Genomic DNA, 8,181 nt, shown 5'->3' with positions numbered 1-8,181 from the left:
ATCTAATAGTAATTCATAGGGTGTTGTTTAAGTCAACAAGAATCATTGTCCAAGCCTAGACATTCACATTTCAGCCAGTCTCAGAGCTAGTCCCATATGGTGGGATTAGAAATATAAGTTACCTGCTTGTTCTGTAGTTTAAATTCTTCACATCCCAATTGTAGCCCCCTCCCTCATTCCCTCCTGATCCTCCCTCCTTCCCAGCATGTGGTGTCACCTGAGTTTTTGATCCTAGCCATTTGGATAGGTGTAAGATGGAATCTCAGAGTTGTTTTGAGTTGCATTTCCCTGATAATTAGGGATGTTGAGTATTTCTTTAAGTGTTTCTTGGCCATTTGATATTCCTCTATAGAGAATTCTCTGTTTAGTTCTGTACCCCATTTTTTAATTGGATTATTTTGTTTGGTGGTGTTTAATTTCTTCAGTTCTTTATGTATTTTGGATATTAGCTCTTTGTCTGATGTTGAGTTGGTGAAGATCTTTTCCCAGACTGTAGGCTGTCATTTTGTTCTGTTGACAGTGTCCTTTGACTTACAGAAGCTTTTCAGTTTCATAAAGTCCCATTTATTGATGGTTGATCTTAGGGCCTGAGCTGTTAGTGCTCTGTTCAGGAAGTTGTATCCTGTGCCAATGAGTCCCAGTCCTCCCTACCTTTTCTTCTAACAGATTTGGTGTCTCTGTTTTTATGTTGAGGTCTTTAATCCTTTTGGACTTCAGTTTTGTGCAGGGCAATAGACATGGATCTATTTTCATTTTTCTACATGTAGACATCCAGTTAGACAGCACCATTTGTTGAAGATGCTATCATTTTTCCATTATATGGATTTTGCTTCTTTGTCAAAAATCAAGTGTCCATAGGTATGTGGATTTATTTCTGGGTCTTTGATTCGATTCCATTGACCAACCAGCCTATTTCTATGCCAGTATCATGCTGTTTTTATTACTGTGTGCTCTATAGTACAGCTTGAGATCCAGCATGGAGATTGCTCCAGAAGATCTTTTATTGTACAGGACCATTTTAACTATTCAGGGTTTTCTGTTTTTCCATATGAAGTTGAAAATTGATCTTTCAGGATCGGTAAAGAATTGTGTGGGTATTTTGATGAGAATTGCGTTGATTCTGTAGGTTGCTTTTGGTAAGATGGCCATTTTTCTATGTTGATTCTCCCGATCCATGAGTATGGGAGATCTTTCCATCTTCTGAAATCTTCTTCAAATTCTTTCTTCAGAGATTTGAAGTTTTTTTTAAAAATACAAATCTTTCACTTTCATATTTAGAGTTATACCAAGATACTTTCTATTATCTGTGGCTCTTGTGAAGGGTGTTGTTTCCTTAACTTCTTTCTCAGCCTCTTTGTCACTTGTATACAGGACGGCTATTGATTGTTTAAGTTGATTTTGTATCTAGCCACTTTGCTGAAGGTATTTATCAGCTGTAGGAGTTCCTTGATAGAATTTTTTGGGTCACTTATGTAAACTATCATATCATCTGCAAATAGTGATAGTTTAACTTCTTCCTTTCCTATATGTATCCTCCTGATCTCTTTTAGTTGTCTTATTGCTCTAGCTAGAACTTTAAGTACTATATTGAAGAGATATGGGGAGAGAGTGGACAGCCTTGTCTTGTCTCTGATTTCAGTGGAATTGATTTAAGTTTCTCTCCATTTAGTTTGATGTTGGCTATTGGCTTGCTGTATATTGCCTTTATTATGTTTAGGCATGTACCTTGTATCCCTGTTCTCTCTCTGGGACTTTTTAACATGAATGGGTGTTGGATTTTGTCCAATGCTTTTTCAGCATCTAAGGAGATGATCATGTGGTTTTTTTTCCTTTCATTTTGTTGATATGATGAGTTCCATTGATGGATTTCCATATATTGAACCACCCTTGCATGTCTGGGATGAAACCTACTTGGTCATGGTGAATGAAGTTTTGATGTGTTCTTGAATTTGGTTTGCGAGTATTTTATTGAGGATTTTTGCATCAATGTTCATAAGAGAAATTGGTCTGAAATTCTCTTTCTTTGTTGAGTCCTTCTGTGGTTTAGGTATCAAGTTGACTGTGGCTTCATAGAATGAATTTGGTAATGTCCCTTCTGTTTCTATTTTATGGAATAGTTTGAAGAGAATTGATGTTAGCTCTTCTCTGAAGGTTTGGTAGAATTCAGTGCTGAATCCATCTAGTCCTGGGCATTTTTGTGTTGAGAGACTTTTGACGACTGCCTCTATTTCCTCAGGTGTGATAGGACTATTCAATTTGTTTATCTGATCTTGATTAAATTTTGGTAGTTGGTAGCTATCAAGAAAAATTTCCATTTGTTTTAGTTTTTTTTAATTTTGTAGCATATAGGCTTTTGAAGTAAGACTTGATGATTCTTTGGATTTCCTAAGTGTCTGTTGTTATCTCTCTCTTTTCATTTCTGATTTTTTTTATTTGAATACTCTCCCTCTGCCTTTTAGTTAGTTTGGCTAAAGGTTTGTCAATCTTGTTGACTTTCTTAAAGAACCAGCTCTTGGTTTCATTGATTATTTGAATTGTTTTCTTTGTTTCCAATTTATTGATTTTAACCCTGAGTTTGATGATTTTCAGCCGTCTACTCCTCTTGAGTGTATCTGCTTCCTTTTGTTCTAGAAATTTCAGGTGTGCTGTTAAGTTGCTAGTATGGGATCTCTCCAGTTTCTTTATAAAGGCACTTAGTGCTATGAACTTTCCTCTTAGCACTGCTTTCATTGTCCCCATAGGTTTGGGTATGTTGTGCCTTCTGTTTCATTGAATTCTAGCAAGTTTTTTATTTTTCTTTTTATTTAGTCCCTTACCCAGATGTCATTGAGTAGGGAGTTGTTCGGTTTCCATGAGTGTGTAGGCTTTTGGTTGTTTCTTTGGTTGTTGAGCTCCATCTTAATCCATGGTGGTCTGAAAAGATGCAAGAGATTATTTTGATTTTCTTGTATTTGTTGAGGTTTGCTTTGTGGCCAAGTATGTGGTCAGTTTTGGAGAAGGTACTATGAGGTGCTGAAAAGAAGGTGTAATCTTTTGTGTTTGTGTGAAATGTTCTGTAGATATCAATTAGGTCAATTTGTTTCATGATGTCTATTAGTTTCCTTGCCTCTACATTTAGTTTCTGTCCTGATGACCTGTCTATTGGTGAGAGTGGGTATTGAAGTTTCCCACTATTAATGTGTAGTGTTCAATATGTGACTCAAGTTTTAGCAATGTTTCTTTTAAAAATGTGAGTGCTCCTGCATTTGGGGAATAGATACTTAGAACTGAGAAATCATCTTGGTGTGTTTTTCCTTGGTTGAGGATGTAGTGACCTTCCCCATCTCTTTTGATTAGTTTTGGTTGAAAGTCTATTTTGTCAGATACTAGAATGTCTACTCCAGCTTGTTTCTTAGGTCTGTTTACTTGGAATACAGTTTTCCAACCTTTCACTCTGAGGTAATGTTTATCTTTATTGTCGAGGTGTGTTTCTTGTATGCAGCAGAATGATGGAGCCTGTTTTTGCATCCATTATGTCAGCCTGTGTCTTTTTACTGGGAAGTTGAGGCCATTGATGTTAAGAGATATTAATGACCAGTGTTTGTTAGTTCCTTTTGTTTTGATGTTGGTGGTGGTAGAATGTGTATGTTTCTGTATTTTGGATTTGTGGATGTGGAATTATTTAACTTCTTTTGTCTTCCTGGATGTAGTTAGCCTTCTTGGGTTGGTGTTTTCCTTCTAGTGCCTTCTGTAAGGCTAGATTTGTGGTTATGTACTGATTAAACTTGGATTTGTCATGGAATATCTTATTTTCTCCATCTATGGTGATTGAAAGTTTTGTTGGGTATAGTAGTCTGGGTCCAGGCCCTTCTAGCTTTCATAGTTTCTGTTGAGAAGTCAGGTGTATTTCTGATGAGTTTCCCTTTATATGTGACTTGACCTTTTTCTCTTGCAGCTTTTAATATTATTTCTTTGTTCTGTACATTTAATGTTTTGATTATTATATGGCGGGAGGATTTTCTTTTCTGGTCGAATCTATTTGGAGTTCTGTAGGCTTCTTGTATGCTAATGGGCATTTCTTTCTTTAGGTTGGGGAAGTTTTCTTCTATGATTTTGTTGAAAATTTTTTCTGGGCCCTGGAGCTTGGAGTCTTCACCTTCTTCTATTCCTATTATTCTTAGATTTGGCCTTTTTATAGTGTCCCAGATTTCTTGGGTGTTTTGTGTCAGGAACTTTTTAGTTTTAACATTTTCTTTAACTGATGTATTGATAACTTCAACCGTATCGTCCACATGTGAGATTCTCGCTTCCATCTCTTGTATTCAGTTGGCGTGGCTTGTGTCCATAGCTCCCGTTCTCTTCCCTATGTTTTCCAACTCTAGGACTGCCTCAGCTTGTGCTTTCTTTGTTGCTTCTAACTCCCTCTTTAGGTCTTGAATAGTCTTATTTCTTTCTTTCTCCCGTTTGATTGAATTTTTCTGTAATTCTTTATAGGATTTATTCAATTCCTTCATCTCTTTGATCTCTTTGGATGTATTTTCCTGTAGTTTTTTTTTTATAGGACTTATTCAGTCCCTGCATCTGATTGAGTGTATTTTCCTGTGTTTCTTTGAGTGATTTATTTTCCTATTTCAAAGCGTCTATCACTTTCATCACCTCAGATTTAAAGTCTTCTTTTTGCATTTCGTGGGTGTTCATATCTCCATGGCTTGCTGTGTTAGGATAAGTGGTTTCCTGTGTTGTTATACGGTTTTCAGTTTTGTTGCTTGTCTTCTTGCACTGTCCTCTAGTCATCTGGTTGTCTCTGGTATTATCAGGCATGGGGTTCCTCCAATGAGGTTGCTATCTGTGTCCCAGGCTGGCCAGGCAAATTGAGAACAAGTAAAGAGAACTCCAAGCCAAAGGTTGTTTGCTAGGGCTCCCCAGAGACCTCCTTAGGATGTTGGACAGTGGGTGTTAAAGCCTGCACCCAGCTCAGCTCAGCTCAGCTGGGTTTCCTGACTGTATTCCAGTTGGGTTGGGCAGGGAAGGATTGAGCTGATGTATTTCTAAGCCCAAAGTTGCTCAGGAACCCTATAGTCCTTTTCAAGATGGCAGAGCTCTGTCTATCTGCTATGTTATAGATGGTTCTCTGTGCCCTGTTTGAGTAAGGCCAACAGAGAGAGATTAGAGTTCTAAGCTTCTCAGGAAATAGCAGAGAATGTGGGCTGTGGCCCACACAAATCTCTGGTCTGTGAACCAGGTGGATCTGGCCAATAGGCTGTAGGTGGCTGGGTGAGATCAGGGCCCAGACACTGCTAGCAGGATTGCAGTTATTGAATACTGTGGCCCAAGCTGGTTTCTGCTCAGTGGGCTTGCCTTGTGTCTTAGCTATATCTCAGTGGCATACTTCAGGTGGGTCTGCGTATACAGAATGAGACTTGAAGTTGCTCGTATGATGGCGGCTAATGCGGACTGTGGCTGGAGCCTGGATTCAGCTCTGCCAGCCACAAGGTTGGTTCCCAGCTAGTAGGCAGTTGGGAATGTTGCAAGAGATCAAGTCTCCAAGCTGCTCATAAGTTCCACAGGCCCTCTTGGGATCGCAGGGTGTATTTGTCTATTCTGAGACCTAGCTAGTCTAGGCTAGCAAGCAGCTGGGGGTCTGAGATAGCTCAGGGCTCAGAGATACTTGGGTGCCCCATCCTCTTTCCTAGGAGGCAGCTAATGTGGATTGTGTCCTGTGCCAGGACTAAGCTCTGCCTGTTCGCTCCCTACCCTGGATCCAGAAACAGAGGACGGGAGCTGGGGGGGGGGGGCGTGGAGGAGGAGTGGGGTTCGGGGCTGGGGGACTGGGGGCTGGGAGTGAGAGCCTGGAGCTGCAAGTATATCCCACAGTTTTTCTGTCCGGGGCCCCACAAACAGTAGTTGGTGCTGCAGGGATTTCCCACAGTTCTTCCCAAGATGGCGGCTAATGTGGGCTGTCCCCAGGGATTTTTCCATGGGTTAGCTGAGTGGCCAGGGGTCGGACCCACCCGTGCCCCACACAATTTTGATCCTTCTCACCTGAGAATCAGAAGCACTGGTGTTTTGTAGTTCTCAGTTTGGTCTTTAGGTCACTGTGCAGTCCTGTATTTCCTGCTAATCAGTGTGCAATCGGTGCCGCCATCTTGGAAAATCATAAAACCATGTTTTAAAAAGTCCCTTAATAATACAACTCTGTGGGGCTGGAGAGATGGCTCAGCAGTTAAGAGCACTGGCTGTTCTTTCAGAGGATCTGGATTCAATTCCCAGCACCCATGTGGCAGCTCACATCTGTCTGTAGCTCCAATTCTAGGGGATCTGGCATCGTCAGACATACATGCAGGCAAAACACAAAACTAAAATTAAAAAAAAAATCCAACTCTGTTTCATACTAAATGATCCTGAACTTCCTGTCTGAAGCAAAGTACTTTGCTTTACTGAGTCTTAGAATAGAGCTCCTTAGACTGCTGCAGGAAACAGCATGGGTCTCAGTCCTCGGGCTACAGCTCATTGCTCCTGACAATATGGGTGCCTTCAGACATGTAGACCCAGATACCAAAGGAAAATCAGTTTGTGGGCAATCAAGCAGAAGTGCAATAGGAGGAAAAGGATATAATCTAACGATAGCCAACAGGGTGCAGCGGTGGTGTTTGACAATGCCTGTTTGTTTAGGTTCCCCTCGGTCTGTCTGAGTGGCATTTAAGGAAGGGAAATTGTCACAGGAAGACAGTCAAAGGAAGAAGCAAGAGCTGGGATAAGCCTCTGAGATTTTATGGTTTGCTTCAAGGATAGACAGATGTAGTTCCTGCCTCCAGTTCCTGCCCTGTCTTCCCATGATGATGAATTGTGATGTGGAGGTGTGAGCCAGATAAGCACTTTCTTTCTCAAGTTGATTTTGGCCAGTGTTTACCATGGCAAAAGAAAGAAAATAACTAGAACAGTATGCCAGTATGACATTCTCAAAGGTAGAATAGCAACACTATTACAAATGGATTATTTCATATTTTGTTACCCTTAAATTAAACAGGTAAACAAACAAACAAACAAACAACTGCGTACTAAATATTGAATTCCCACAAAACTCCGGAACAAATGCCTGGAATACTCCACGTAGTGCTTTTAGATTTCAAAAGAATGTTTGAAACAAAAATCCTTCCACTGTGCAGTGTGTGCCCAGCTATTCACTGTCTATGTTGGCAAGGCTGTCAACTAAAAACCCTGAATTTATGTTTGTTGTTTGGATTCTCTATATATTCTGATTTGCAAAAAAGGACATTCAGAACTTTTGTCCCTGTTCCAAGTGATTGTCTTGGGACTTAGCAGCTGTGTAAACACACACAGTCCAAGGAACTGACACCAGGGATTAATGACAAATACTAAACACACATTTCTAATCTTATTAAAAGAAAGGCATGTGAGCCCACAGAGAGGGTTAGGATGACAGGATTCCTGCTGGGAACACTGGGACTCTAGTTGACAAAACGAAGAGCATGAGCTCCGCTGTATAAGCACACATCTTCAGGTCAGTATGTGGTTGGGGAAAAGCCCACATTACCAGTCCACAGGAAGGAAAGAAAAATTATGGCTAGATTGTTGCCTTATGTAGAAATGGACAATTCATAGCCCATTTAGCCAGTCCCACTGCCAGATGTCTTTCAGTATTGCCAAGAAATACTGAAGAGCTACAGTAGCCAAGGGCATTCATTTGAATACATTCAATCCAGCTGCTGTCCTGGGAAAACTTACTCACCACACATTTTACACTCTTTGAAACAGCTTGTGAAGATGTTTGGACAGAGGAGTATACTGTGAGACACACTACAGCTTCCATGACGATATGTTTTCTATACGTTGTTCTGTTTTGTTAATTTTTTTGTTTGTATATTTTTTATTTTGTTTTTTTTTTGGGGGGGTTGGGAGGTTGCAAGGGTAGAGGGCAGATACGAGGAAACTGGGCGATGAGTGGGACTGACGTACATGATGTGACGCTCACAAAAAACATCAATAAAAAGTAACGAGTAAACAAATCACCACCACCCCCTCCCCCTCCCCCCCACCAACGCCAACAACACCAACAAAACACCTTTGCTTAAGCCCCCACTTTACCCTTAGAAGCTTATTGCTTTTAGCTGTCATCTCTTGGTGTAAATGTCTTGATGCAGAGCTGTATCCTACCCTCCTTTCGGTGCAATCTGTAAAAAC

The sequence above is a fragment of the Acomys minous genome, assembly GCF_964271855.1.
Source record: "Acomys minous genome assembly, chromosome: 16".
NCBI classification, from domain to species: domain Eukaryota; kingdom Metazoa; phylum Chordata; class Mammalia; order Rodentia; family Muridae; genus Acomys; species Acomys minous.
The sequence above is the reverse complement of the archived record's forward strand: the minus strand, read 5'-3'. Positions refer to the sequence as shown.